Below are 7,500 nucleotides of genomic sequence, written 5' to 3'. Positions count from 1 at the left end.
TATGGATATTTCGTGGATGTTCTCTTCATCTTGTGGATTTCACAGTGTGTATGTTTATGTTTTAAATTGGTTCTTAAAATAGCCAGTAGAACAGGGGAAGATTACAGAGTGATGCTTCTTATTAAGAATAAGGCACTTTGATGAGTAGAGGAGTCTAATGTTGCCTTTGGAGGGGCTTGACTGAGATTTTTAACACCACTTTTAGACATTATATGCAAAAGGAGAGCAACGATTATGAAAATGGTTTCATATGAATTCCTGCCATCAGGCGATCATCATTCACACGGATATGGACGAAGAAAGATTATATGACTAAGAACTCTGCTGTTGTTCAGTCCCTCAGTCGTGTCTAACTCTTTGCAACCCCATGGACTGCAGCACGCCAGGCATCCCTGTCCTTCACCATCTCCTGGTGTTTGCTCACACTCATGTCCATTGAGTCGGTGATGCCATCCAACCATCTCACACTCTGTCGTCCCCTTTTCCCAATGTCAGTCTTTCCCAGCATCAGGTTCTTTTCAAATGAGTCAGCTCTTCACATCAGGTGGCCAAAGTATTGGATTTTCAGCTTCAGCATCAGTCCTTCCAGTGAATATTCAAGGTTGATTTCCTTTAGGATTGACTAGTTTAATCTCCTTGCAGTTAAGGGACTCTCAAGAGTCTTCTCCAGCACCACAGTTCAAAAGCATCAATTCTTCAGCGCTCTGCCTTCTTTATTGTCCAGCTCTCACATCCATCCATGGCTATTGGAAAAACTATAGCTTTGACTATGTGGATCTTTGTAGGCAAAGTAATGTCTCTGCTTTTTAATATGCTCTTTATGTTTGTCATTGCTTTCCTTCCAAGGAGCAAGTGTCTTTTATTTCATGGCTGCAGTCACCATCCACAGTGATTTTGGAGCCCAATAAAATAAAATCTGTCACTGTTTCCATTGTTCCCCATCTATATGCCATTAAGTGATGAGACCGGGTATCATGATCTTAATTTGAGCATTGAGTTTTAAGCCAGGTTTTTCACTCTCCTCTTTCACCTTCATCAAGAGGTTCTTTAATTCCTCTTTGTTTTCTGTTATAAGGGTTCTGTCACCAGAAGAACTTTAGATTTTTTTTTTGGTAGGGATATGCTTATATTCAATCCTAAAGAAACTCAATCTTAAAGTCAGTCCAAAAGGAAATCAACCCTGAATATTCATTGGAAGGACTGATGTTGAAGCTGAAGCTCCAATACTTTGGGTACCTGATATGAAGAGCCAACTCGTCGGAAAAAACCCTGATGTTGGGAAAGATTAAGGGTAGGAGAAGGGGTAGCAGAGGTTGAGATGGTTGGACGGCATCACCGACTCAATGAACATGAGTTTGAGCAAACACGGGCAGACAGTGAAGGACAAGGAAGCCTGGATGCTGCAGTCCATGGGATCACAGAGTCAGATACGACTCAGCTACTGAACAACAATGCTTACGTGCCTCCTCATAAGTCCTATAGTCTGAAGTCCAGTTAATATTAAATACCAGCAAGGCAAAGAAATTTTTGCCTTACCTCCACAGAATCTTACTGAAATCAGGGTAGATATAGTGGAGGGGTCCAGAGCTGAAGACACAGTGCATAGATTTAACTAGAAGCTCTGTGAATACTGGCTGTGTAATATTCCTAAAGAGATCAGGATTCACCTATATGCACTACCATGTGTAAAATATAGCTAGTTGGAAGCTATTGTATAGCACAGGGAGCTCAGCTTGGTGCTCTGTGATGACCTAGGAGAGTAGGATGAAGGGGATGGGATTGAAGGGAGACCCAGAAGGGAAGGTATATATGTTTACATATAGCTGATTCATTTTGTTGTACAGCAGAAACTAATACAACATTGTAAAGCAATTATACTCCAATTTAAACAAAAAAAATTGAGTAACACCTTCATGGGACTTCATAAGACTTAAAGAAGAGAAGCTGTATCGGACCCAGTGGAGGGACATTCACCTGCTCTCAGCCCACCCTGGGAAAGCCTGGGAGTCCATGAACTGTGAGAGACATTCTGACCCACAGGAGACAGGAAACGAAAAAGAGCAAACGGATAAAATGAGTCTCCATTCCTCTCCCCGAACAGACATTCTGAGACACAGTGGTTCCATGTGATCAGTGCGGAAGACACCCCACCCAGACTGGAAACCAGCAGGCGTTTCTTATAAGCAACAGCCTCTTTGTGTTTCTTTTCCTTACTTCCTGGTCTCGATTCCTTTTCTCCTTTATCCACACTTCTGAGTTTGCCCTCCTAATAAGGCCAAAGCATGCAGCTTTTTCTTAGGTTTAATTTTTAAGCAACTTAGACCAAGACAGATTCACGACATGGACCTGTTTGTTTGTTTTAAACTGTATATTTTGAATTGGGTTACAGTCAGTTAGCAATGTTCTCTTAGTTTCAGGCGGACAGTAAAAGAGACTCAGCCATACATATCCACACATCCATTCTCCCCCAAACTCCCCTCCCACCCAGGCCGCCACATAACATTGAGCAGAGTTCCCTGTGCTGTATGGTAGGCCCTTGTTATTATCCATTTTAAATATAGCAGTGTGTGCATGTCCATCCCAAACTCCTTAACAATCTCTCCAGGGGAAGATTTTGGATAACTAATACTATACAGTTTGGAAGAATTTAATAAGAACAGTTTTTTTTTCTTCTGAGAAATAAGTCCAAAGATAAAACAGAAAATATTAAGAACAATATTAGTATTAGAAAGAGAGATAAAAGATAAAACAGCAACACAATATATTAAAATGTATGGATGTAACAAAAGCAAAGCATGATAGGAAATGTATGGGATGAAATACGTTTAAAAAAGGAGAACTTTCAAACCAATGCATTTAGGATTCTTCTTAAGAAACTAAGAAAAGGAGAAAAAAGGAGAAAAAATTAACTGTACATGAATATTCTAAAGGTTTTATTAATAATAAATCACCTAGCACTGGAAATAACATAAATGTCCTTCAATTCATGAATGGATTAGAAACACAGTTACATTCATGCCACGAAATATTATTATTCAGCTTTAAAGAGGAACACATTAGTGACCCACAAAGCAGTTTGGGTGCATTTGTGCTAAGTCACTTCAGTCGTGTCCGACTCTTTGCAACCCCATGGACTGTAGCCCGCCAGGCTCCTCTGTCCATGGGATTCTCCAGGCAAGAACACTGGAATGGGTTGCCATTTCCTTCTCCAATGCATGAAAGTGAAAAGTGTCCGACTATTAGCGACCCCATGGACTGCAGCCTACCAGGCTCCTCTGTCCATGGGATTTTCCAGGCAAGAGTACTGGAGTGGGGTGCCATTGCCTTCTCCTTCTGAGCCATTAGGGAAGTCCATAAAGCAGTATACTGGGAATTAATTCTTTCAGTTTTTCTCTGAGAAAGTATTTCTCCTTACATGTGAAGATTTCATTAAATATGCAATTTTAGGCTGTTGTTGTTTTCTTTTCTAATAATTAAACGATTTCACTCCAGTTTCTTCCTGCTTGCATGGTTTCTGAAGAGCTATCTGATTTAAAATGTATCATTGTTCCTGGATAGGTGAGATATACAATTTTCCTGACTTCCTTCAAGACTTTGTTTTCTGTTCTCCTGCAGTTTCATACAATAAGCCTTGGTGTTTTGTTCTGCTTTATTTTTTACATTTCTCCTTCTTTGTTTCTGAGTGTCCTGGTTCTGCTTCTGTCATGTCGATTTGAGAAAAAAAAAAATTGCATGATGTGAGAGTTTAGTTTTATCTGGGGCCAAATGAGGACTGCAGCCCAGGAGACAGCACCTCAGACAGCTCTGAGAAACTGCTTTCAAGAGGCAGGGGGAAGTTCAGGATATACGTGATTTTTGATGAACGGGGAGTACATGCAATCAAGCACATATTTTTCCAGAAGGTTTCTACTAGTCTCGTGAAGCCTCTGCTAGTCTCAAGGAACAGTCGTCACCATGAAGGATTTTAGTATCTGAAGAGATACAAGAATTGGGCTCATAAAATCAGCTCTTGAAAATATCTAACTATCTGAAGATCTATCCTGCCAGTTTTTCCCCGAGCACAGAGGCCTCATTTCTGCTCTCCACCCTGAACTCCTTCAGTGGGTGTTAAAGGTACCAGCCGCAGCCCCACATGATTCAGTCCTTGGAGAGGTAGATGGCAAGTGCCAATTCATAGTTGACAATCATTAATATTGAAATCTTTTCTACCTCTATCACTTCAAATATTTCCTCTCCATTCTCTCTTCTGTCATTTTTCTCTTTCCATTTTTGTTTCCCAAGTTGTAATGGACCTCTCTTTTAATTCACCGATTCTTTCCTCACTCATGTTGAAGAGATACCATTTCAGTTACTGTTCTTTTCAGTTTTAGAATTTCTTTGTGGTTCTTTCCTAGAGTTTCCCTTTCTCTGCTGTCAGTATCTTTTGGATATTGCAAAGTATCCACTTTTTCCATTAGAGTCTTTAACAGAGTAATAATCATAGGTACTTTAAATATTTTCCATTCCAACGTCTGTTTTTATATGGTCTGTTTCCGACATGTCTTTGTCACTTCAGATGATGGTTTCTCTTGTCTTTCGGTAAGCCTTGTAATTTCCTGTAAACTGGACACATCGCGTTTGGTAAGAGGCACTGAGTTACACAGGCACGGAGGTGAAGCACTTACGCTCAGCCCTTCAGAATGCGGGGCTGTGTGTTTGCTGTAGCTCTTGATGCCCAAGGTCTCAAATTCCTCTGTCATTTTGCTTCCTTCTCCTTGCATGGCTTACTCCTGGAGGGCATGGCAACCCACTCCAGCGTTCTTGCCTGGAGAGTCCCATGGACAGAGGGAGCCTGGCGAGCTACAGTCCATGGGGTTGCAAAGAGTTCATGCATGCAAAGACATGCATGAAGTGACTTAGCATGCATGCACACATGGCTTAGTGGCTTCCCTTTGTACTGTTCCTCAGAGGATGGCTCTGCCTTTCACAGATTTGTTAGCTGTCTATCATTCTGAAAGTTTGTTGATGTGGAAGTGTACTGATTAGGTCTCCATCTTCTTTTTAACATTTTTATATTAATTTTATTTTATTTTCCATACTGTTTTTAGGCTGCGCCTTGAATCATGTGGGATCTTAGTTCTCCAACCAAGGATCAAACCTATGCCCCCTGCATTGGGAGCATAGAGTCTCAACCACTGGACTGCCAGGGAAATACCAATGAATACATACATACATATATATATATATATATATTCATATTCATATTTTGGCCACACCTCAAAGCATGGGGAACTTCCCCAACCAAGGATGGAACCCAGTGCCCCTGCATTGGAGGCACAGAGCTTAACCACCGGGTCACCAGGGAAGTCTTAGTCTCCATCTTTTAGTGGAGCTTGTTCTCAGGGGTGAGGGCTTCACAGGTGTTTCTAGTCCTTCCTCAAGGTATATCCTCACCCCATCTCCCCACTTCCTTCCCTGACTGTAGTGTTTCCTTCCTGTTTCTTTGAAGCCTCATCCTTCGCTGACTATATTTTTGCTTCTGTTTGATTTTATTTTTCCTTAGTGCTGTGCTAAGTCACTACAATCATATCTGACTCTTTGCGACCCCATGGACTGTAGCCTGCCAGGCTCCTCTGTCCATGTGATTCTCCTGGAAAGAATACTGCAGTGGGTTTCCAGTTCCTCCTCTAGGGATACTCCTTAGATGAAAAGGGAAATCTGGAATGTACCTAGAGAGCTCAGTTTGAGAATATCTGGTTCAGTTCAGTTCAGTTGCTCAGTTATGTCTGACTCTTTGCGACCCCATGAACCACAGTATGCCAGGCCTCCCTGTCCATCACCAACTCCCAGAGTCCACCCAAACCCATGTCCATCAAGTCAGTGATACCATCCAACCATCTCATCCTCTGTCGTCCCCTTCTCCTCCTGCTCTCATTCTTTCCCAGCATCAGGGTCTTTTCAAATGAGTCAGTTCTTTGCAACAGGTGGCCAAAGTACTGGAGTTTCAGTTTCAACATCAGTCCTTCCAATGAATATTCAGGACTGATCTCCTTTAGGATTGACTGGTTTGATCTCCTTGCAGTCCAAGGGATTCTCAAGAGTCTTCTCCAACACCACAGTTCAAAAGCATCAATTCTTCGGCACTCAGCTTTCTTTATAGTCCAACTCTCACATCCATACATGACCACTGGAAAAACCATAGCCTTGACTAGACAGACCTTTGTTGACAAAGTAATATCTGGTTCAGATGAATCCTTTTCCTGAAGCATGAGGATTTGTTCCATTAGAACTTTGGAACTGTTTTCCTGACAGGTTGAGTTGCTTTAAGAATTCTGCAAAGAATAAAGTGTATTCCATCACATAATGAAGATTTGAACTCCCTGAAGAAGATATTCATCAAAATTATGTGGTTTGCATAGTAGAGTTTTAAAAAAAGAATCATGGGGCTGAAAACACTGGAAAAAATCTCAGTCCTAGATGATTTCTCTGGGCCATTTGAACAAAGGCAATACCCCTCCTCTACCTCTACAACCCCCGCCTCCCCAAAACGGAATAAATGGGTGTTAAGCAGTTTGTGTGATTAAATAAGATCAGAAACTATGTGCTTGAGTTACATGGATTATTTACCTTAGGAATCTTAATATGCTACTTTATGTGGTGAAAATTCAGGAAAAGGACTTAATATGTGGTTGTTGTCTTTATTCTTTCAGATGAGAGCTGTGTGTGTGTTTCTTTGCTTTGTTTTGTTTGCGTTTTGCAGGACACCAATCAACATTAGTGAGGCAGAGTAATGATACAATTTGGAAAGCAGTGCTCTGTGATTGCTCTCAACAATAATAATTATGGCATCTTATATATATTGAATGCATGACATTTTCTTAGGGCACTGAGTGCTTAGCATACGGTTTTCAGCATATCACAGGGAAGAGAAGGCATCATTACCCAGTTTTATAGAAGAAGCCTGAAGATGTAATGGACCTAGCATTATACGGCCAGTTAATCACCAGCATTTGAATCCAAGCTTGTTTGACTTTATTGTTCTAAATGCAGTGTATCACTTATTTCAATGTCTGCAAAATCGGCCTTTGGTTTGCCAGTTTCCAAAGCCTGCCCTTTGGCTTCAGTTTTGCATTTATTGGATCTTTTTTTTTTTTTGGCATTTATTGCCTAGGTATTAATATATACCATCTGAACAGTTTCACAACTTTGCCATTGTAGGCAAATGGACTAGATAAACTTAGGACATTTCTAATTCTGAAATTTGAACTTCTCCAAATATTCAGAGCACATGTGTATCTTGGTTCCCTAAGTTATTTTACCTTTACTTTTCATTTCAAAATTCTTATTTGTCCAAGCCAATTTTTTTTTTAACTTTGTCTTTTGAGTCTCTAACAATTCACTTTCTTTCAACAGAAATTTGTATATTTCTCTATTTTATTCTGTGTCCCAACTTTTCTGTGATAGAGTGCTGCTGCTGCTGCTGCTGCTAAGTCGCTTCAGTCGTATCCGACTCTTTGCAAC

The sequence above is a fragment of the Bison bison genome, unplaced genomic scaffold (genome assembly GCF_000754665.1).
Source record: "Bison bison bison isolate TAMUID 2011002044 unplaced genomic scaffold, Bison_UMD1.0 scf7180017864508, whole genome shotgun sequence".
In the NCBI taxonomy this organism is placed as follows: domain Eukaryota; kingdom Metazoa; phylum Chordata; class Mammalia; order Artiodactyla; family Bovidae; genus Bison; species Bison bison.
Note: the sequence above shows the minus strand (reverse complement) of the source record.